Source organism: Glossina fuscipes, unplaced genomic scaffold, assembly GCF_014805625.2.
Source record: "Glossina fuscipes isolate IAEA_lab_2018 unplaced genomic scaffold, Yale_Gfus_2 2, whole genome shotgun sequence".
NCBI classification, from domain to species: Eukaryota; Metazoa; Arthropoda; class Insecta; order Diptera; family Glossinidae; genus Glossina; species Glossina fuscipes.
Genome location: NW_023998416.1, coordinates 7248218 through 7273979, shown reverse-complemented (window position 1 = coordinate 7273979; position 25762 = coordinate 7248218). Strand labels below are relative to the sequence as shown.

General features: G+C 32.4%; 1 long non-coding RNA gene across 1 annotated transcript in view; it reads right to left on the bottom strand.

Moving 5' to 3' along the window:
- Window positions 1-24962, bottom strand: part of LOC119633274 — a 27393-nt gene extending 2431 nt beyond the window's left edge. The window contains exon 1 of the long non-coding RNA XR_005246865.1: window positions 24693-24962. This is a non-coding gene — a long non-coding RNA (uncharacterized LOC119633274). The remainder of the gene's footprint in view (window positions 1-24692) is intronic.
- Window positions 24963-25762: the final 800 nt, after the last annotated feature.

Genomic DNA, 25762 nt, shown 5'->3' with positions numbered 1-25762 from the left:
TCTTTCCATATGTTTGGAAAGTATTGAGTTTTCAGTTGTGCGTAGCATAAATCTTTTATAAATATTATTTTCATATCTCCGAATAATTTCTCAAGAACTTTTAATAACAACTACTTATGAAAGCTATTCATGAGCGGCAAAACAAACATTTGACAGAGATTGCAGCGAAAAAATGGGAAAGGGGTAGTGACACCACAGTTTTATACATTCGCTCAACGAGAATCAAATACACACACTGCCACCACTGTGACATGAGCTGCGTGGCAGGTGGCACCGTTCCACTAGGAATAAACGACAAATTTCCTTCCTTCAATTTGAGTCAGTCATTAATGTTCGAATCGGTTCTCTGTAACGTTCCCTATTCTCAAAAAAATTGGGCATCAGTGCGATTGAAAAACATGCAAAGTTTTTTACATGCGGGTAGATAAGAAGACTACAAAGGCAGTGTTCGCAGATGCAAATCTCACTGCACAGAGTATAGTTAACCGTACCTACACTGAACGCTAACCAATTGCGCATGGCCTATCTCTTTCTCTTTCCTCACTTGTTTCTGATTAAAAGAAAATTGCGACATGATGTGTTTATGCCACCATTCCTCTCGAGCCCTTGACCAGATATGTGGCCATTTACTTTTTCTAAGCATGTTTTGGCAATTTTGTGCTCATATCTACGACCCATGTCGTCCTTAAGACGTTGCTACACAGGCCATTTCGTTACATTTAGATCTAATTCTACGTTTATTTCCCTGCAATTCATTAGTCGAATAAGCCGCATGGTATTCCGATCTATAGTCCTCTTCGATTAATGCAAGCACAATTGTCAAAGTCTTTCTAGATAATTTGAGACCGCATTGCCACCAAGTCTCATTCCCTAAAAATTTTTCGATACTCGCTCTCCGAGAGTTCCTTTCCAAGTGGCATTTGCAGTTAGCAAGAAAAGTATGATGACACAATTAGATTATTATAGAACACCAAGTAAAAATGAAAATGTTCACTATTCAACGGCAGACACTCAGGCGATGATAATTGCACATACAATTATTTTTTACTGAAGTACGCTCTTATTATACAACCGTAGGTAGAGACGAACGAAGAAGAAAGTATTTGATAAAGGGAAAGTATATATACATAAAAATATATTGTGGACCCAAATATAATTTACCGTTAATTTTTGAATGGAATAAATACAACTACAAGTGCATACATAATTATTGATCAGAGGTATATTAAAAGTTCAACATTGACCGGCAATTGAAGGTGTCACCTCTTGTTGAAAGAAAATGTTGTAGTAGAAGAAGTTAATTGCCTTGGAATAAATAAACTTTAATAATAATATCAACGTTACGAGAAAATCAAGCTCGAACCGTTGCAAGAATTCTACTTAGGTATATAATAGCAACACATCAGTGGATCCTTAAGAAATCTACTCCGCCAATCTACGATTGCGGACAAAACCTTACAGTCGAGCATATACTTTCTGAATGTCGGAATCTTTCTAATACTTGAAGATTAGTTTTCCATTCATCTAACCCACACACCTTGAACTTACCTCCGAGCCGATAGCCTTAGTTGCTAATGCTCGTTCTACTTTTAGTCCTAGTATTTCTTTCTTTCGCAATATTAATGAACTCAAACTTATATAGTAAGACCATAAAAATTAAGAATCGTCTAATTGCTCAGTTCGGCCATGTCTTTATAGTAACTGGACTTCGTGTGAATATACAAATATGTAGAAATGAATAGATTGAAGTTATCTGTAAAGTACTGAGTGGCCTTTTGTTTCCGTCCTAGGTATATAGCAATTAGGAGAACTGTTTCTTTCTTTTTAACGGATCAATAATTTTTATTGGTAAGGGATGAAAAATTACTATAGCCAGTGTCGAGGTATTAAAGTTGAATAATTAAATCCTAGCATATTAAAGCATCTCAAATCAAAGATTCGCCAAAACCGCTTAAGCTAGACAGAATGGTTATCCGTCTTCGTTCGTCTTTCCATTCCAGTTTTCCTTGTTAAAAGACTTGCAAGCATTGTGATAAACATCTGACAAACGCTAATTTAATTATATTCACAAATCAAATTTGAAAATGGATCCGCCTACAAGCCCAAGTAAAACTGAAACAGAAATAAAGAGAAAAATAAAATCCGCCCACATTCTATTTTTAAAATCTTATGAAATGAAGTCGAAAAGTTACAAAGAGGAATCTTTAGGTTATGTTCACGAACATCGTGTATAAAAGTACGAATAAGTCATCTACGAACTGAAGTAACCTAACATAGGGATGAAAGAATAAAACAAAAAGAAAATTGAAAAGCATTTTCACAAACAAGAAAATATGGTGTACGTGCATACACACACAAAGGCGTATGTATTTTTGCCATTTGGTTACAGGACTTAGAGCAGATATTAAGCTAAAATTTTCCGTTAAGTCCATTGGTAGACATCAGGACGGACATAATTGGCTTTTTATAATCAGATTAAATTAATTCATTATTATTGATGTACAGTAAAGAGCATAACATAATTCAGTTTAGCTGCCATAGTAACATATACCCATAAACGAAATGCTATCAGATAATTATTACTCTACGCAAAGGGATATTAATTCACATTTCTAGCACATACTTGTCACTTTCTATGTATTATGTGGTATCGAAATGTATTAACTAAAATCATTCGGTCAAAAATATCTCCATAATATGTTTTGTTGTTGTGTTCCGTTTTGCATTCCCTATTCATAGATATTTTCTTTAATAGTTCGAGTTGAACGTTGTAATGTCAATCAATATGATTTCACGGAATAGTCATTGTTTATCACTGCAATTGTGTGTAAATTGTGTACGCAACATTAATTTGATAAAGACATTTTAGTGCTGTCATAATTCCCGGCATTAATCGTCGTTTATTATAGCAAATTTTTGCCTACGCTTGCCGAGAATGAAGGCATGAATGAAAAGGAAGGAGATTCAGGTTTAGCGCGTCTTCAGGTCTTCCCTTTAAAGCACAAAGTCAGCATTTAATTTCTATGCAACTCAGCTGTTTATGTAGTATTAAATTAAGGACAATGCAATTAAGACTAAGTGTGCACTCTATCGTCGCTTTTTCTTTGCAATTTCCTCTACTTTTTTCTTTCTACTTTGTCTTCCGTTTCATCTTAGCTTACATAATTTAATAGCAATATCAGGAGAAAACTTATTCCTGTTGTTGTTGTTGTTGTCGCTATTGTCTATACTTCCCTATTTTATGCGTCGCAAATATACATAAGCATATAGATGAGCGCTGCTATCTAATTTCCGAACAATTTGTTTTATTTTCTCTCCGCTTTTATTCTTGTTATTGATGTAATTGTTTTTGTAACTTAACAATTTCACAAAATAGGTTAAATTAATAATGACGCCCATCTGGGCATAGTTATGCTTACAAACATTCTCCCTTCGGTTAATACATAGCGATTTCATATGGTACCTAACGCCTTCCATTTGATGGCATATTGCTCGCAACTATATATTCTTTCACTTTGTGTCAGGCCATAAGCACTTGTTCAGCACTTTGTAAGATGAACAAAAAAAAAAACGATAAGATGAGCAAAAAAAAAAAGAAAAAGAAATATAAATATGTTTATAAAAAAAAAAAAAAATTCTGTTTATATATATATGTATATGTATGTATGTATAAAATATAAAAAACCTCAAGCATTTATATGCCGGCATCTTTCAATGCAGTAAAGTATAGTTTTCTTTCCCTTTTTGCTCTTCCGTTGTCTTCGGTACGCTCAATGTCTCTTTTTATTTTAATAACAAGATGCAAGATTTCTTCTTCTGTTTTTTCTTTTTCTTTTTTGGCTGGTTGTGCTGTGTACATTTATTTTACACATACGTACAATATCTATATATAACATATATGTTTGCAGTATGTACACATGTACACAGTATACACATAGTTAAACACCTCTTATTTTAACCTATGCTGTGAGCAGTAAAACGCGCCTTTTAGTCAGGATCTATGCATAGCAAGTAAAACAAAAAACGAAAAACAGTTGTTCAACTATACTCATATCTGCTACTGCTCTCCACTAGGCTCTTACTACCTCTTGCATAAGCACACACATAAAAACACATGCTCTCATACCAGTTTGCCATCACTTATTGGTTTCTTAGCAGCCTGTGTGTGTATGTGCGTGTGTGTGTATGTGCAAGTGTTGTGCACGAGCTTTTCGTTTGTTTAGTCTTGTGGTTGATATTTGTTTTAATAATTTTTTTTTTCTTCCTTTACTCCATGCCTTGCTACAGTTCAGATGGCCATAAGAAAAATGAGCATCATTTCATCTTTAAATACCTTACACTCATCTCGGTATATGTATCGTTGACACTGTGGGGTTTCCATACAACGCGTGCTTTTCACTTCATTTTTACTTATATTACAGTATATACAGTGACTGCATGAATATTCATATAATGTCAGGCAGGCGGCCCAAGTGTTACTGGTATGCTTTGGGTCTGCGTTGGCAAAGTCAAGGTGTAATATATCTGATGTTTGGAGGCTATAGTTTTTCAATTTATATTTGCCACTTTGATGTATGTTTACCAGCTATTACCTACCCTCTAACTCTAATGGCTGATACGATGTTTTGGCGATTGGTTAGATGCCTGACTGGTTATCTACCTTGTCATATGTATATATTTACATATATATATATATAGATATATATATATATCTCATTTGCATATTATTCCCGACGTTCATTCATAAATTTTATTCCTAGCTGTTTTTCTATATGTTAACTGTTAAAAGTCAGTTACCATCATATTGGCATAGATTAAATGGATGCTTGCTAAACACCCCGGAAAACAACACCGTTTTCATTAATTAACTTTACTTTATATATACGTATAACGTATATAGAGATAGTATGATATAAGAAGAGATAGTTTTTTCTTGGCTTTTTTTTTTTTTTTTTTTTTATCTTCATTCCTTTTAATCAACGTCGAAGTTATTAGTAGTTATTAGAAAATTCTCAGGAGCCTTCTTCATTTTGATTATCTCGTTATTGAAATCTGTTCTCGTTTTTGCTTTCCTTCTTTTAAGATTTTTTACCCTTTGATTGATTTAATAAGTATCACGATATACAAGCATGTATGCATGTGCATGTGTGCGAGAACAAAAAAACAAATTTTTTCGTTTTATTTCGTTTCTCTAGACTTTTATTGTATTCGTGTTTAAATTAATTGAGCAATAATGGTTTTATGAATTTCTTTTACATATATGTATACACGACAAGATAATTTCACTTATTCACATATCTATACATAAAAATGTGTACGCAGTTTATTATTAATGAAATAAGTACAACACAATTGCTTCAAGTGGATTACAATGCTAAATTGAAATCATTAACATTTCATTTCGTTTCGTTTGTGTGAAACTAAATGCTTCAACTATAGATTCACAAGAGCGCCTACAACTCCAAAAGATATTTCAAGCTCGTTAAGTCTTTGCAACAGAGAAATTCATTCATTGCTCATAGTAAGTTGCATCATCTTTCTCGTTTCGTCAGGAATACCAAGAATTTTTTAGAAATACTTGGAGGTGGTCTCTACAGTATATTAACGCATTTCTAAGGCCTGGAAATTTATTGCGGTTAATTTGCTTTTGCCATAAAGTTTCGTGATATGGCTAATAGAGCCGGGGGTCATACATTCAGTTCATTGTTTCTAACCGATTTCAGGCATTAAAACATTTATGAATAGACGACTTAAGGGTATCAAAAATCATACGAATTTCATTCATTTTGTATATCTTTTGTCTCTTTTTAGATATCGAATAGTCGTAGACTTTAAACAATTTAAACAACTCCGCACAATTTGAGATAGTTAGGTTCAAGATTTCGTAAATGCAAGTTTGAAAATCATTTTGAAAACTAAGGCAAATACGCTTACTATACATTTAAAATTAAAAATTTCGTTTACTCGATGCAGCTCAGAAAACTTAACCACGAAATAATCCTAATCAACTTAAGTTCTAATGTAATCGAAATCGGTCGCGAGTGACAAACTTTAAATGTTACCCTTAAGTCCGTTTCAAGCCCACAAGCTCATATCAGGGGAAGCAAATCAAATCGTCAAAAATTAAACGGCAGAAAGTTAAGCGAAACTCTATTAAAAGTTTTCATCAAATCCTTACATACAACATTTGTTTGTATTCAGCGTAGGGTTAGGTTGTAAAACTCTAGCGACAAAAGTTAATATTTCAAAATACATCGCTTATGTTCACCAGTGAATCGAATATGACCAAAAACAAAAAAGGAATAATAAATTCTTGGATCAAGCTAAGCTAATCACCTCAAGACTATCGGCTCTATTTCAAAAAAAGATGAAAAGATTAATCTTAGGAGTCGTTTAGCATGTTCAACGTTCCTATAGGATTAACAATTGCGAATGTAGATCGTGGAATTGTGGAGAGGTTATGACACTCATAAAGTAATTTATTTGCCCTCTTACTTAGCACAGTGACTTATCCGTTGTTGATTTGCTAAATTGTAGAAGAAGAAGAAGTGTTTGTTTAATTGAAAACTTTAGCCAGCAATGGCAGCCCGAGGAACTGGTTTTCCTAAGGATACTTTGTATATGTATGTGTGTATTTTGAAATTGTGGGGGATTCTTTCAAATGCTCTAGACTTGGTTTCTTCAACGCATTTGCAAATTATTGTCATTTACTACTGGCAAACTACTCTACTACTCTGCTACAAAAATATCAATCAATACCGTGTCTATATTGATGGGGAGATTTCAAAAGTCGAAAACATTTCCTTCTTCTTAAATCCCAAGTTTTCCAATTGTAACCATAGCGAGTGGAACAAATATTAAAAAAAACTATGTAGAAGATTTCGTCTTCGTAATCTCTAACAAAGTCACAAACCTCTTTAAAATTTGTTCTTCATTTGCGATAGTCATACAATTTGAAGGTGTGATCTTCAGCTTGAACATTTTCCAGTGATATATTCTTTTTACTTTCTCGTACATCCATCAAGGTTTGCTTTTTACAGTAAAGTGAAGCTAGTGAATCTTGATGCGTGATGAGCACCTGGATGCAACACAGAAATTGCGTTAATGCAAATTAAAAAATGTTAAATATTGATGATCCCTTCATCTATAAAAACATTGTATGTTACGAGTTACGTCCATTAAATTAATCCACAGTTTATGCTACCAATAATAACTGAGGCAATGAAGACGACAAACGGGTGTTTATGGTGTTGTGATTTCTCAGCATGATGTCGTTCGGTCCCTTACAGCAAGGCTAGCTAAAGCAAGCGTTAACAATGCTTAACTGGAATAAACTACATTTTCATTCCAATTTAATCTATGACTCATTGCTTGTCGCAGTATGGCTTTCATTCTTATGACGCTACTCCAATAAATGAATCTCTTTGTGGATAATGCCGTGGAAGATGCCTTCGCTCCTTTCTATGTTTGACCAGCCGCTTAGAGGAAGGTCCCCTATATGTGGCAGCACAGCTGGTTGCACACTTCGATAGTTTGTCAGTTGGCAGAAATAGCGACTAGTAATGAACAATACTTTGTGTGCAGTTTGTCTTTTAACAAATATTCGGTTTTATTGACAAACGTCAGAGACTTTTTTGGGAATTTCTATGAATAATATAATAATAATAAATATAAATATAATAAGTGCGATCATAAAAAATGGAATGCCAATCCATGACTATGGCCTTATGATGAACGCAAATATTTTGAGTCTTCTCCTCTTCTTCTTTACAAAAAATCTTTAACTTATGAAACTTGAATAAATTTTTTCAAATCATTATATGATTGTTCTTGCATATGTATATACAAGCTCGTGGCTTAACGTTACTTTAATCAATAATTATAAATTAATGCAGAAGAAGAAAACCCGAAGTAAGTAAAATAAATGAAATGGGATACCGAGTTGTACGCGTACATAAGCAAAAGTAAAACTAAGGTTTGCTTTCTTTTTTTTTTTTTTTTGTTTTTGTTTTTTTCTTAAATTACCGACAAAAACGATACCAGGAAAATGTGCTCATAAATGTAACGGTTTGTTTTTTCACCCCACACACAAAAAACATGGAAAAAAAAAATCTTTTATTAAAATACCGAACTGTCGCCACTGTAACCACTTAACGTCACACTTACAAAGGTCTAACATTACACGACACCGCATGTGTCCGTAAGACAAAAAAAAGTGAAACGAAAGAATAACAAAAAACAAAAAACTCGATAAAGAGGAACTAATTTTCGATCGTATAGCACATTTATTGTAAAACATTTTTTTTTTTTAAATGACTTAAAAAAATTATTCGATTTCAATTTCAGTTCGGTAGAGTGAAAACCGCTCTTGAAATGTTTACCTAGAAAACCATTTACTTTATTTGTTCTCATTACGCTGCGGTTTTCATTTGTGCACTTTGTGCACTCTCGCTCTCCATTCACGTCCGCGGAAAACCATTTTGCTGAAATTTCAACCCCAGACTTCGTATACATGTGTATTTTTCTTTGCCTATAGAAATTTATGTTTAATTTAAGCCCAAAGGTATTACACGAGGCCCCACAAGTACCCCAAACGGCAAGGAGAAACCGCAATAACTATACTAATAGCAGTGTAACTCTGAAAAGAAGAAACAATAAATTCTTACTCATATTACCATAAAGTACATAAACGCAGAGTTTTATTCAGGCATACACACGCAGTGCAGTGTAAATAGAAAATATTGGCTTTTCTTTGTGTTGGTTTTATTTCCGTTTTTCGGAAGTGAAAGGAGGATAAAGGGACTTTTTGACGCCGGTTTGAACACAGCGATAATACATATATATATATATATATATATATATATATATTTTCTTATTCTGCTTCTTCGTTCACTCTTTGCCATCAACGAAATTTTTGTCCTAACCATACGTTTGCTTTGCTGACTTTTGCAAATTTGTTGAAACCTTGTTTTTACTGCTTTTTATTCTTTTCTTTTCTTTTTTTGTTTTTTTTTTTTTTTTTCTTTGGCTTTTTAGCAATGTTTGTTATTTGTTTTACCATCAAGGTGATTTGCTGGTCTGTCTGGATTCAATTTTTGCATATGCGTGCTAATATTGAACTTGAAGCACTTTTCAAAAAAAAAAAATTTTCTTTTTTTTTTTTGGTAGGTGTGACTTTGTCTCCGGATTTATTTATTGTTTGCGTCTGAGTTTTTTCCTTTTCAGGAAGTCTTTGAGGTTTTTGAATTGTTTGTGTTGAAAAAAAGATTCATGGTTTAAACCTGTCCTCTCAACTGTCAAGGTAAAAAAGCAAATTTATAGCACTTTTGCCTTACTTATCATATCCAAATGATTGCAATATGAACATAGGCAGCTAACTAAAGACATTTTTAAAGAGTAACATATATATATCGATCTTAAGTATACTCTCATATTTGGATTTCTCGATATGAGGAGAACTTGTTAACATTTTTTAATTACACTCTTCATGATGGCTAATAAAACTTTTGGTAAATTGAAGAACAAATTTCTTTTCGGTTTGAACGAACGAACACTGCCTCCGAAAAAAGCGAAAATCATTGTCCATGCCGTCCTTTATTCTTATGTATCATGTCTCCGTCTCCGCATCTCCGTAGTCACTTCTTACTTTCTTTAAAAGTTTCTTCTACTATCAAAGAGCTAAAGCTATACATAGGGCTAAGCAGTTCTTGCTTAGTCGAGAACTAAGGCTGATTCGCTAGAAGCAAGAACACCTCTGCTAAAACTGAAGCGCTTCTGATTTAAAGTAAGCAGTTGTGTACAGAATTGAGGCAGTTCTGAACATCTTATCCAAATTTTGCAAAACCTGCTTGGAAGGCTCTATTTCGAATTCGACAAAAGCAGTGAACATTATAATACATCCTTGAAGCTTTCAAAATTCGACAGATTGAGAGATGGATTAACTCTTCTTTTCTGAGTAACAGTCAAGTCACGCTAGGGTCGGAGGCGTTAATCAGTTGAGACATAAGAAGCCATAGCATAGTTTTTATTTTATAACATTGACGTTTGCTGGTTCAAAAATTGCTTTTCAATCCCATATATATGAGCTGGCAATAACCCTGACTGAATTCGCCATACCAAGTTCATTCAAGCGGTAAATCAAAAAAATCATTGCTTCTGAGTCTCTTTAATTTAATTAAGTTTATGGATCGACACTCAATTTCAGATTCAATGAATCTATCTAAACGAAACTATGTTCGCGTGAGAATACGTTTTGAGCAGAGGAAAACTTTACGATTGAAAAATTCAATCAACATTGCAATAATTTCAAATTGAATTAAAATTCATTTTCCATTGATTGTTACGAAGGAAATTAACTGGAGCATCAAAGCAAACGTTTTAGAGGACGCGAATGTATATGAAAATTACGCAGAAAGTTTTAATTTTGGTTTTAGGTCAGTGCGCCAAGCGTAAATATTTTCCTATTTTTGCGTGTGGCTTTTTCTCTTTGCACCAAAGGTAGCAAACATTATTTATTATCTTTTAATAATCAAATGTTACGATACGGTTACCAAAAGTAAAGGTTGGACAATTTTCCGATATAGAATCAGAACTGAAACCAATCGCTAAGGTATACTCAAGTCATAGATAAATAGAAGAAATTTTTTAATCTTTATGTATTCAATATGTTGATGAAATCGTGCACTTATCTGTCGAATAAGCGAAGCAAGCATATCGATTTTTAATTTTCTAGGCGGAGTCGAATTGATAACATGAAGCTGAGTAGCCGAGTGGGCAAAGGATCGCAACTGACAAGTCAAAGATTGCGGGTTAAAATCTCACGGTAGAGTTCTCAATACTGGCGAGTCTTTGACATACAATCCTTGTCCCTTTATTTACAAAAAATATTCACAATAAACAAATAAAGCTGAAGTAGCCTAATAGATCAGAATCATTGCAGTGTTCACTGGTCCAAATCTCAAATCCGGTAGAGTATTCTTTGGTGAGTGGTGAGTCGATGAAAGGCATAACACTTACCGCTAGGTTGCGGCCACCGCCTCCATATTTCTTTATCTATCCTCTCTTTTCACTGATAGTGACCGTGTTACACACGGCGACATCGTCCTGTGAATGATTACTCTTAGTAAAAAAAAAGCAAAACTATAAATGGATAGAAGCGGATATTTCTGAATGATTAAGTAGGTATATGCCTGCGCTTTATTAGTGAGTACAAAAATAGGTCTCACTAACTGGGCTTGCAATGTATTTGTCTTATTATATCTACAGTTCTAAGTTCTTTCCATCAAAGAGGGTAAAGCTTTCATTGCATTTGCGTTGCGATGTGGTGAAAAATAAGGAAATTTTCGATTCATCCGATAACATATATCATGATCTTGTATTGTCTCTGTATATTGTCATTTTCCGCATTCGGAGAATATGAAATTTTCACATGACTTCAACAAATTCTAACAAAATTAAATCATTTTTATAACTCACACTCGTAATGTATTAATAGGCCACAACAACAAGAACAACAATAGCAGCAGTAAAATCACAACCTAGTATTAAAATCATTAATATGGAAAATACATATGCATACGCATATATGAACGCAAAAACCTAGGAAAAACGAGGGAATCAAAAAACCACAACTTTGTATTTAAGAGACCGCAGAGACTAAACGCGGGCTTCGCACTGTTAAGCAGCAAGCGTAGAAACTGAGGAACAAGAGTTAAGAAGCAAAATGTGAGGCGACTAATTAACTGCATAATAATGCATTCATTAGCTGTAAATAGCATAAAATAACCTCATATATAGGCGAGAAAAATAAACAAGAGAAACACAAAACAACGGCAATAACAACACTAGCAACAACAATACACTGAAACAAATACATTTTGCATAATAAAATTCTTTTTAATGGAAGAGAAAAGAAAAAAAAAAAAAAGAAAAAAAATTAAAAGAAATTATTATTTTTTTAAAAAAAAAAAAAAAAAAAAAAAAAGGAAGAATGAGAAGAAAATGAAGGGTAAAGATAATATAATGTACAAAATTATATAAACACTGAGACTCATATAACGGAAATGTAACCTTAATAAAAATCATGAAGAACAAACGCAATAATAATAATGAAAAAAAAAAAAAAAAAAAAAAAATACCGACAGACAGACAGACAGACAGACGGACATATATAATAGTATATTTTTATAGATTTATTATAATACTTCCCGCATAGCAGTTGAGGCTTCTGTTATATTAAGTTTACTGTAAGTGTAAGTGGATTTCATTTTATTTTTTATTGACCTATAGCCTAGAAGGGCAATTACCCCCGGAGGTTAATAGTGTTAGTGAAGGGAAATGCTTATAGTTAATTTATTCTCGATATTTTCTTACATTTTTCTTTTCTTTTTTCTTATTTTTTTCTTCTTTTTTTTTTTTTTGCATAATTTTTAAGTATGAGAGAATATGCAAAAATTTCATACATCATTAAATATGTAGGAACGCATCATTAGTTTTTGGTGTATGTGAAGAGAAAATATTTTATACTATTACTCAATGCTTTTCTCCTTATATTACGAGTTTGCTATAGCTATATAAGTACATATATCAATCATATGCGGGACACTTTATGTCATCGTCAGAAATAACATTTTTCTCCGTTTTTGTCTGGTTCTCAGCCGTGCTGGTATTATAAATATTTACTGTTGTGTTAATGTGCCTGTGTGGCTATTTTGCCCTTTTGTTTATTTACAAGAAAAAAAAAAAAAAAAAAAAAAAAATTTATTCAATGCTTGAGTGCATTTATTTTATATCGTTTTGTCTGTTATTATTTGTTAATTTATTTTAGTTCATTTTTTTTTGTATATTTTTCTTTTCTCTCTACATTTTTCATTTTGTTACGGTTAAGTAAGCTCTAAAGTGCTAATTTCCTTATTAATTTGCTTCAAAAGAGAAAAAAAAGGAGTTAACTGTGCTTATCCCCACCCTGTTAAGTTAAGTTTTAAATGGAATTCCATACACTAATCATAAACAGAATGATAATATTTGCCAAAGTTGTGTGAAGATACGAGTCTAAAATTAAAAAAAAAAAGAAAAAGAAAACTGATCAATAATGGTTTAGCACTTATCTCTTTCATCATTTCATATCCTTCAAAGAGTTGAGATTGAATAATTGCGAAGTAAAAGGGTCCTCAGCCAACTAGGACGTGCGGTACGTTCAAAAAGGAGGGGGAGAGTTTAAATTTTATTTTTGAATTTTTTTGTTTGTTTTTTGTTTGTTATGTGGGTACACATACCCTCAGCAAATGTTGATATTATTAGCCATTTTCCATTTTAACTTTCTTTTTGATAGATATGAAGCGAGGCGTGATTTAGTATGCTTGGCGATTTTTCATTGTCGAAAAAAGTCGATCAAAGAATCCTTATTAAATTTGGTGAGAAAAATACCATGAAATGCGGCAAATCACTTAAAATATTGACTGTGACATATGGCGAGTCCTCTTTGGGCAAAAAAAGATCTTTATAAGTGATACAGGTTCCTCGCAGAAGACTAAGAAGATGTTAATGACGATGCCGGCCCTGGACACCTCAGCGCGTAAACAGCCCGTGAAAACGACACAGTACAGTCACTTTAATCACGGAACTTGGCCCCACTACACCACTTGTGGTACAGGGTATATTAAGTTAATACGGACGTTGCAACGGACAGAAGGGTTTAAGATACACACAGCTTTCATTACACGGCCTAAGCCTGTTTGTCCGTCATATGCCTGTTCATCTGATTTGTGTTCACCCTACAGGTCGAAATTTTGGAGATATTTTGATGAAATTTGGTACAGTGACGTGTTTTGACCCAAGAACGAAACGCTTTTGAAAATATCCCCTTCTCGAACACTCCCCAGGTAGCGCCCTATTCTGAAAATACGTTGTAAGGAAAAACTTATGGGCTTTTTTAAATGTTCTCACCAATTTTTTCTAAACTTGAAACTTGACCATTAAGCGGCCGCTTTTCAAGCTATCTACCTACTTGCAGCAGAATTTCCTCATCTCTTCCAAATTTCTTGCTGTAGAATGCGCAAAAACACTACTCCTCCTTTTCCACTTCTTTTACCTGATATCTTTCCTAAGTATCATGGAGCTTAAGCAATTGGTAAAAAGAAATTCAAACGTGAAAATAATACATATATGGGGGGCGTCCCCGCAGTGATTATCGAAAACGAAAATAAAAGCAATAAATAAGTGGAAATCTAAAATAAAACAGCTTCCAAATCTTTTAGTTATGGTTTGGTTTTCTTTATTTATTTACATTAAAACGGCCAAATAGCCAAATGGCTTTTCTAGTTATTATCGACTACGGATTTCTATCTCATCGTTTCATTTCAAAGGCATTCATAGTTATTGCTACAAGGATGTCCTACAAATAATCTGATCTACGCCATATGACTGTGTGGAATAGTCAATCAATAACATTAATATTGAAATACTTGAAAAATATCTTTATCTTATGGTTAACGGCTCGTGTTTCTGTTTATGTTCATTTGGATTTTCCATCCATCAGCTATTACTGCACAACATAGAATGAGTAATCATGTAAAACCGATCCAGATGAATTCAGAGAGGGCATCATATACTGGATCTTCCATTTAGAAATGAATTTATTTTTCCTGCGATCGATTGAGAAAGTGAAACTCGCCTGTCTATTTCTCCAACCTACAGGCCGCAGTTTTTAAACTTTTTGATGAAAGTTAATTGTATTGAAAATGATTGATATTATAAAGAATGCATTTTCGAGATACATACATACATACATATACATTTATGTTTTTATTTATTTCATATTTATTTATATGTCACTGACATTGATTTATTTATGGGTAAAAATCACAAAGTTTTCGGATTTTGTGGGCACGACCGCTGGCGTAGTGCTTCGTAAAATCGTTGACAGATTGACAGATTTTCCTAGATTGTTGGAGAATTAAATGTGTCTCTCAACGATCGCCGTCCTTCTTGAAGCAATTACATGTTTTCCATGTCGAAATTTACAATTTTGAAAATTGCAACAACAAGAAAAAACACAAATCCATACGTACATGTATATAGGTTTCCAAGCTACATTTCATGTATTCATTCTCCTTGAAGCTTATTATAGTTTAAAATGCTTTCTAAGTAAGCAAGTACGTAAGTACACTTGTGCACGCATTTGAGGTACATATAAGTGTATAAAGCATTTCAATAATCGGCTCAAAAGAGCATAAGCGAAAAGTACCTTGAATGAAATGATTATTTTGGGAACAAGTTTTCCATATATGAATTTGATTCCAATGAAATTGAGATATTTTCCTTGATATCATTTAATATTTTCCTGTTATTTGATTTCTTTTTCTTTTACTTCTTTATTATAAGAATGTGACTTTTTTCCCATTGGAAATGAAATGATGAATTCACGGAAATCTCTACCAATGAAAGATGAGCATGCAGGCATCCGCTTCGTCAAAACGTTTGCAACACTCAGAAGGAATATGTACACTTGATCAGCATCAAATTCTAAATGGATTTAAGCAGTCTGTTTGTCTGTCCGTCTGTATAGTGTTGCTTTAGCATTCTCTTGACCGGAAAAATGAAGCCGTGGACTTCCAACTTGGCAAAAATAGTGCAAATTCTTGCAGGCGGGTTGGTAGTGAGAATGGGCTAAATAGATCGAAGCACTTATCTACAGCAGTATGTAAACTGAGAACACCTCTGTCTTCCAAAAGCAATAAAAAAATTGGTTTTTTACTCATTATTCATAAATTAAAAAATAAGCCGCGCCCACTCCTTATTATAGAGCATGAAAACATAATTCCTTTACTCTTTTTGTCTTTGTTAGGATAACGATGATGGATGCACAAGATTCGGCCATGACCGAATATAATTTTCGTACTTGTTAAGGATAGAAAACTCTCGAAGTTGAGTAGTAAATGAAATTTAAATAGAAACAGGAACAAACATAACATGACTTTTTCAAATAACGAAAAATCATTCGAGTCATGCAAAGAATTTCCTCAAAACAAGTGTGCGAAGTGCACTCAACAAGATATTCCACGAATTTATGGTCTTTTCAGATGCATAGTTGTGTCATTTTTTTTCCCCCCCTTTTATTAAGCATCTCTTTAAAATTTGAGAAAATTTAGAGAAAGCGCCCGAGCAACCATCAAGTCAAAATAGTCGAAATTCTAGAATTCGTTTGCTCTTGTTTACCGGTCTTGTCCTTAAGCTAAGTTTCATGCTTGTAATATCCCCTTTCTGCTTGTTATAAATATGTTATCTTTCATGTCTTATTCCATAACTCTCAATTAAATCGTTAACTTTTCTTTTCCCTAGCGAATAATAGCGAAAAGAAAAAAACAAAAAAAACTTTTACTTTTTAGCAAACGAAAAGGAAAGAAAAACCCTTCTTTGAATTTTTCTCATTGAGATTTATTTTTATTTATTTTTTACTTCTTATTTCTTTCATTTCAAAGTCATAACATGTTGTTTAACTTAACAACTAATTTTTCAATGTCATTAAATTTTTTCCTGCTCTTTTTCCTACGTTTCATGCAAACGTTTCCACTACATTTCACTTTTCATTTTCTTATAAAACATCAACAATAACAACAAAAAGGTATATTTATTTTATTATTGCACTTATAACAATAACATATGAGGAGTTTGTAGTAATGCTTGGTGCTAATGGTGCTACGATTCACGTGAGCTTGATTACTAAGAGATACAAATCACATTGGATCTGATAAAGTAAGTTTTTTAGAAATTATTTTATTTTTAATCTTTTATTTATTTATTTTTTTTTCTCTTTCTGCAAACGTAGAGTATCTGAAATTCTTCTTATTCTCGGCATGTAAGTGTTACCTTATTTAGTTTAAATATTCATAATTTCTTGCCAAGTTGATGGAATACGCTTTTTGTGAACACCCTTCAAAAAAGTGCGCTTATTTCATACTAAAACACGCACCAGGTGTCAAGAAAAATGTTGAATTTTCAACTTAAATAAAAAAAAAAATAATAATAATAAAATGTACATTTTCATGGGGAGAAACTAAAAGTTGTATGCAAATGATGAGAAATAAAAAATAGATGGAATGAAATGAAAAAATAAATGCTTTAGCATTTCAAACAAAAATTAACATTTATCAAAGTAATTACAAGTGAGGAAAGAAAAGGGAAACGTGAAAAACTTATGACTAGAATTTGGAAAGAAAAGCTAATTTGAACTGTAAACGAAACTTACTCTTATCCGTCTAAAAACGACTGGCACCGTTATCAGCGAAACGTGGCCATGAACCTTCTGTTAATAATTTTTCATTTTAATAGGTATGAGATAAAATTATAAGGTATACAACATGCAGGAAGACCGGATATATACCCATCTTTCACATCTTTTACACTGATCAATTCAGAAGGCCATTCTAAAGGTTGTCTGTCCCTCTGTCCGTCTACTTTTCTTGCGTTCAACCGTACGAGTTCGCAGTTTGCGATATATTTTGATGAAATTCGGTACACTTATCTAGCTATGGTTCGAAAATGGTTCGAACTGGACCACTTTTCCGACTACTTCTCATATAACGCCTTATTTTGAAAAGTTTCTATATTACTAACTATGTTAAGCGAAGTGTCATAGGGTATTTAGTGGCGGGTCATTGTTCCACTAATTTTGCCTCAGAAACGAACGGTATTGAAAACGGTTCGGATCGGACCACTTGTTCGACCCATACAAATAACGCCTTGTTTTGCTTGATACATGAATAATTGAATTAAGCGAAATGATGGAGAGTACTCAATCAATGGTGATCTCTGGCCCACTGGAGTGTTTACATGTTGTTTTTCTTAATCACTTGATCTAAAGCTTTTTGATTGCCTCCCTCCTAAAATTCCGATCAATGTCATCTATAGGCAATAAATTACCGTAAAAATTAATGTTAAAAAAAGCGTGTTTGAAGTCTTAGCAGCTTTTCAACTTTTGTGGCACCTCTTACAGTCATGAGTGACCGAGTAGGCAAAGAACTTCGCGAGTTCAAATCTCAAGTGCGCTGGTGTTTTTAATAAATCCTATATCTTTAGATGCTAGCCTTAGAATTTTATTCTCCGCCCAAGTTAATAACAGTAATAACAAAATTAATACCTCCCTTGGATCCCTAAGGCTTTCTTGTCATCAGCAACAATTGTTAAAAATCTGAAGTTTGTCGAAACCTTTTAATTTGTAAATGATTATTCAGGGAAATCCGATAAATAACAAGCTTTACTTTTCAATTCGTCCATGCATGGTACATATAGCGCGCCTTTCAATGAAATTTCAGCTAATTCTTTGAAGAGTTCAACCCATACTTTTCCTTTAACAGACTGATTTAAAGCAATGGGAAGAAAAAAGTTAGAAAGACAAAGAAAGTTATTGTAAGTGAACCGATTTACGAAACCTTATTGATTTGCAGAAAGCGCCCCGCTTTGGTCACTCGATCACTATAGTCGACTCTGCTTCGGCCTTTGATAACATCGGATATAACGACTAATGTTTTACTGAATTTCATTCAAGTTTCATTATGTAAGTTACGTTGCAAACGATGAAGTATGTAACTGTTGTGATTGTTTCTTGTTTTTTGTTTTTTTTTCTTCTCTTTCTCTTATGGTATTTCCTTATGATCCTTTACCTCAGTTTCGTATTCATTATTTAATGAAGTTGGTCGTTATGTGTAAAAACATAATACATTTAATAACTTAATTACTGACACAAGCATAAATATAAAAATTTCACTTCATCGCCTCCTCTTAAAACAAAAATATTTTCATGTTCATTCTTTAGAGAGTGCATGTAGTAAGATACTAACGTGTAAAAAATATGCAAAAATATGGAAAATTCATAAACTATATGTAAATTTGTTTATAATTAGCATAACGACCGACACGGGTCGATAGAACACCTCTGCCGCTATTGGTTTCGAATGTTTTTTAGTTAAAGTCCATAAATACCGCTAAAAGAACAGGAGAAGAAACGAAAAACTTGAATTACGAATCTTCCTCTCCGTGCTGTGCCCATCTGCGCGCATGAAGAACATATGTCAAGCAAGCAAGCTTGTCTTTACGGTTTTTTATTATTGCTTTGTTTAACAAGTTCATCTGCAAAACTGCATTTTATAATGAATTCATCCCAATGACCATTTTTCTCTTTTTCTTTTTTTGCTTTTGCACACTTTTCAAATTTTATGACATTTTGTAGATTTATTAGGGGTAACTTGAATTATGTTTGAGAACAAAAAACAAGCAATAGACTTTTTTTTGTATTGTTTAAATGATATGTAGCATCTTATATAGGGCTACTGATTGTAAAGAGTCTTATCTACATTAACCGGTTGAGAAAACTGAGATCGTATTAATAAAATCGCTTGACTATAACTAAATAAAAGAACTGGCGCGTATAACTGTTACGGCAGTATGTGTTTCCAAATTAAAAAAATTTCGCTATAAAGAAGTTTGCTATTCCATCACCTATATTATCAGCCTACATCGGATTTTATTTTTAATTATAATCATCAGATTAGATTTTATGCTAAAAAGTTTATGCAGAGGCCTCAGATTACGCACCATAAACCGAACATTTCCATTTGCATTGGTTTGAGGTGTTGGGTAACGATGATCTGCTCCAACACAAAATTGCATTTCGGACTTACTAAGCGTATTAGGAAAAAACCGCAATGTCCTGCTTTTGGCATTTATTCCGATTTTCAACTTTTGTTCATGCAGAACCAAACTCATTTTTAGTTGCATGATTTGCGATGAAATGTCTTCGTCGTCTTCTTTTTATATGACCAATCACACAGGGGATGTCTTCTATACATGCAACACAACGATGGCCAGAAGATATATCAAGAAAAGAAAAGCAAGCAAAGAGTGGCCCTGGTCTAGTGGAAAAAGTGTTCGGATCGGTAAGCGACTGTGCGGTCACTACAAAATATTTTAACCCGCAAACACTGACTGACGGTTAAATACTGAATTTGCAGAGTCATTCATATCTGCCTAATATTTAAATAATGGCAAAAATGCATGTACACAAGTAAGTGGCAAACGGATGCATAACTGCACTTATAATATTCATGATAATCCTATCTGAGCTGTTGATTAACCTCTAGTAACGAGTAATTAAGTAAAGAATCAAAAGGACTTTATTAGGACTAACTAAAACTTTCTTTCTTTTTCTACTTGTACTGACCACTATCGTGCTTAAACTTGTAAAGGCCAATCCCTGTGTGATTAAATATCTATACTTGGGTATCTATATTTGTTTAAAGCAGACGAAACAACTCAGCTCAAATGTAATTTATTGCACTTTTATTATATAAGCCATAGTGCAGTGTTTTTTCTAAAGGATCCAATATTTTGAGTTGAATCGGATACATTTTTGGTTTTCTATTCATACCTATTGTGAATGATAGGCATTGCGCCATTGCACATATAACTGTAATTACGTTAATTATAACGTTTACTTATTTAGTTGCAAGGCACTCTTTAGAAAATAATGAATTTATCTTGAATTTCATTCAAATCATTCAAATCTATCAATAAAATTGTTGTTATTTAAATGAAATTCCATAAATATTTCATTATTATGGAAAGTGTTTCTTACTTAAATATTTTTGCGAAATTTTTGCACATCAAATATTTTTAATGTAAAATAAACAAAACTGAGAATTTGAAAATTTTTGATGAGCATGATATACTTTTCGGTATACATTTCTCGAACATTTATTAATAATTTACACATGATGTCAATCAAGAAAATTGAAATCATTTCAATCAACATGCAAGAAATATAAATTCATTTTATTTTATTTTCTTTTTTTTCTTTTTTTTTTTTTTTGATGAAACACAAACATAAACAAATGTATATTTAAACTATTTTGTAACTAATTAAAGAGAAAGGCAAGGAGGAAAAACTAAATTAAACTGACTTTAGAGTAAATATGAATTAAGTAAATTATTGGGAAAAATGCATCATTTCTATAATCGAAAGTTTTTAGAACAAGAAAAACCATCCCATACAGCTTTGCAAGATAACGTGCGAAATATTTTATAAAAGACGAAAAACCGTGAATTCAAGCGGACGCAACTTTTCCTATTATATGTAAAATTTCTAATTGAAAGTAAGAGTAACTCAGTGAGGTTTCCCCTTTTTTCCTTTACAGACTTAACATATATTTTCCTTTAGAGATCGTGGAGAGGCATTCGCATAACGCACACTTGCCAGATCAAAGAGATTCAAAGAGAGCAGGGCCGCCAGTTTTTAATCTTTTGAGAGATTCTTTAGAAATTACGAAGCATCGCAGAATTTATGTTGATCTTCAAATGCTGCCTCTGAAAATCAATAAAGTGAAAAATAATGTTCTTGATCAGAGCCACAATGTACCGACATTTACAAATGTCCGGCGGGCCCTTTGTGTGCTGTGTTCCTTAACGTTACAAAAATGAAGGCAAATGCTTGACATCTACTAACACATGACATATTCTAGATCTAAGGCAGATACACTGCAAGTTCATAAAGAACAACGGCTTGCTTACGAATGCACTAACAACGGAAAAACAAAAAATCGCAGCGACATTGAAAAGAAAAAGAATAAAATTTATTTAAAAATTCTTGACACTAACTTACAACTTGTTACACAAACATTTAAAAGCCCCCGTCTATCTATTATCAATACACCCAAAATTACCAAAGACGATACACGATTTTCAAAGTTTTATTTTATTTTTGGTCGCAGGCAAAAGAATATTTTGGAAGCGATCTTGGAGTTTTGTTACTGGTTTTCTGTTAATATTAGAAAATGAAATAAATTGATTTCATTTTAAACAAAAATCAATTTATCAAAATCAAGATTGATATCGTTTTCCCCAGTGAATGTTTTGTATTTTATTTTCACATTTTCTTGTTTTTTCAATAGTTTTTCTATCAAAACTTTTTAAATCTCATTTATTTCTTCCTCTTTTTTTCATTTACGTAGCTGAGAGTTAAAATGTCATAAGAATGATTGAATAAGAAATCTTTTCTTTTCTTTTTTTTCATTATTTTTTTTTTTTTTATTATTTTATCTTCTAAAGTTTATCAATCAATTTTGTCATAGAGAATGCAAAAATAAATAAATGAACGAATAAAAGAAAAACGACAAATGTATTTAACAAAAACAAAGACAATAGCTGTGATAGAAGAAGTGAAACGCATGTTGGAGTTACTTTAGATCAAATTTTTTCATTTTTATTCGCTTTTGTTAATTTACTTGTTGCACTTGATTTAAGATGAGAGCGTTCGAGCTGCGGATATGAAGGTGTTACAAGCAGTTCAAGTCTCTAAGACTTTCAGTTTCTGTTTTAAGGTAAGTGAATGCGCGCGTAACTTTTGCGCTCTAGTATGTCAACATTAAAATAATTGATTCAAGTTCATTTTAAGAAAAAATTCAGCTTTTTTATGAGTTATAATCTAAGACCTTCTGAAAATATTTCGCTGTCATAGCTATCTTTATAGCTAGCTGTACATTTTGCATATCAGTAAATAATCGCAAACATAGCAAAGGCTATCCAAAATTTACTCGGGTTTATTGTCATAATCAAGCGCCTAAATGTATCCATCAGCCATCACAGCCATCGTATGAGTGCGTACCACCTCTTCTTTGCACATTGATTTATTCGTATCCCTGCATCAATTTAAAATTTTTTAGTCTTATTTCCACGGCTATCGCTAGCGAGATTAAAGACTGCAACTTGTCACATACAGATGACTTTGAAAAACGCACAAAAATCTCTGCTAGAACCTACTCACGTACAATGGAATTATCATGCATTCACAAATAGTCTGAATCTTCTTTGTTCCATTGAGAAGTTAATATTTTAAAAATTCATATACTACAGCAAGTAAATGTTTGCAATTTTTTCATGTGACCGCAGGAGAAGAAGTTGGGTATGTAAGCCTCGTTGGCTTAGTTTAACAAGGCTTTATATCTGCAAGGAAAAAAAGAAGATACTAAATACTTCGACTGCATATGACGAATATATACGTCACAATCTGTCCGTCCATCCATCCGTCCTTGGCAGATTTTCTCATAGAATTTGCCATTTTTCTCATTACAATCTAATCCGTGTTTGACAAGCAAACGTCGAGGAAACCACAAAAGAAGACTACCCACTTAGCCGATTACTAAATACATAACTGCGGGTAGACAATGTTTGAACGGTTCAAAATTTATCCGTGGTGCGATTTGAAAAACTTAGATGTCTCTTGATTAAATTTCAATCAGAATTTCACATCAATTAAATGCATTAAGTGTGTGTGGATGTCTATGTGTTTGCTTACTTGAAACACTTTCCCAGAATACACATAAATGGTTTTGTTAACAAAATAAACATCAAACCAACCGTTGTGACCATTTAGGTGAACAACATTTTAACCATCGAAAGCTGCTGCACTTAAGCGAAATTCTCTTAACTGCTATTCAATCCTTAAAATTGTCGCATAGGTAAGAAATTACGTTAGTTTTATAAAATATTTCATTTCGCTGACAACATCTCTAAGGAGGACTTAACATTGGAAAATTTTAATCGGTTTAAAAGTCAAAGTCAATTTAGTTAACTGATTGTCGACGTCTATGCTTCCATTAATTTGATTACGAAAAAAGTGAAATTTTTGTACATTTAGTTATTATCTAGTCCCGGAAATTCATTTTCCAAATACCATAAATATATTCATTACAACTTTAAAAAAAAAATTATTTTCAAAAATATTTATAAAAGCACTTTTATCAATTGATTGCGTGTCCATGATATGCTTTAAATTAACTTGAATCTCAATAAAAATGAATTATATCGAAGTAAGAGTATTCGCAAAGAGCAATAAAATCTAGATTGAAACAAGCAAAATAAATAAGTCGTAAGCTAAACTTCAAGCAAGTCCATAAGCCTCTTGCCATTTGTATGCTTGACTATTTCTTAATAAAATATCAATTCGACGCTTGTCACAAGGTATAAAGTATAGACGAATATGTATGATTTCTATCTTCACTAAGGATATTTATGAGTAGATGAAGCTTTCCTTTTTTTCGTACAAAACTTGACCGGTAAAACGATATGCACGGAGAGTAAATTCTGTTGATCGTTGTAGCAACGGTAAGGATACCAATAGAAGGCAGCTTGGAAGAGATGTTTCCGAATGCCAATAATATGTAAGAAATTCGCACTAACTGCATATAAATAGTTGAATTACGAAATACTCGGAAGGTTAGATGCAGTCCGCCTGCAGACGTTTGCAAATAAAGTAAATATCTCATCCCAGTTGTGCTTTGATTTGTATTTTGGTCCAAAGGAAAAATAAGCAACGTATCCAACCGCGCTCTAATTAGAGTGAAAACATTGAATTCAAAATCCTATCAACAAACACAGACAATCGTTAAGGTGAACGTTCAAATCATAATAATTTCGATTCAAATATTTGATGAAATTGTTATGAATTTATTTCAACTTCATTAGCACAAGTAAAGTATTCAGGTTATACTTATTAAATTAAATTAAAGCATATGGATATCAAGATTTCACAGAAACTTGAAAAGTTATGCTAAGCTAAGTTCTCACTTTATCTTCCTCCAAGATTTAATGATTTAGAAAACTCTTTTAAATTAAGCACAAGCTTGCGACGCTTGGTGACTTACCGATGTTGAAAGCATACAGGATTTTAATGGAACGAGCTGTTTAGGTGAAAATAGTAACTGAAGTGTTTATGTTGTTTCCGTTCGTTTTCTATATATATATATATATATATATATATATATAAATCCAGGCAGAATAATCGTGAATAATTAAATCCAATTAAGTAGTAAACGTGAGGATGAACAGAATATTTGGGCGAACAATTAATAATAAATCCTCGAAACGCAGATAGAAATGAAATTATGTTTATATTATAAGGTTAATAATATTTAAATGATTTCTTTTTTCTTTTAATTATTAAATATATATATATATGTATATATATATATTTTTGTTGTTATTGTAATTTTTGTAATATTTTTTTTTTTTTTTTTTATATTATTTTTTAATATAATTATTTACTATATTTTACAAAAGTGTATTATGTACAAGACGTCAAAATAAATGCCATAAGAATTGTATTACATTTTTTGCTTATTTTTTTTTTTAAACACTTTTTTTTTTATATATATTAATACTAAATCCACACAAATGCTAAAGATTGATATGCTAATAGTATATATATGTAGTATATATATATATATATATATATGTATTTATTAGTTAATTACAAAACAAAAAAATTTTTTTTTTCTTATACGCGAATTTTTTTTCATATCTCAGTTATATTTCACATTATTTACTTGATTAACATTGACATTATCGATGCATTTTCTTTTCCACCGTAAGATAATTGCATTCTTTTCACAATTAAAAAAAAAAAAAGATATCGTTTATCCGCCGCGTTTTATTAGCGAAACGCAAACGGGAGAACCGTACCGTTTTTTTTCTATATCCGCTAATATTTTCATTATTATTCGTGTTTGTTTATTTTCTTGACGAATTTCCTGAAACACTTTGTTTTGCCTTTACACGTGCGCTGTCATCACAAAATATTTGATTAGACAACAAACTACCGTTAACGCAGAGCCATCGATTATTATATGTTGTTTATGCGGCAAACGTTACATTAAGACTAACTACACCGTCAATACAGAGTTCTTGTAAAACATAGCACTCGCTACGTTGTATT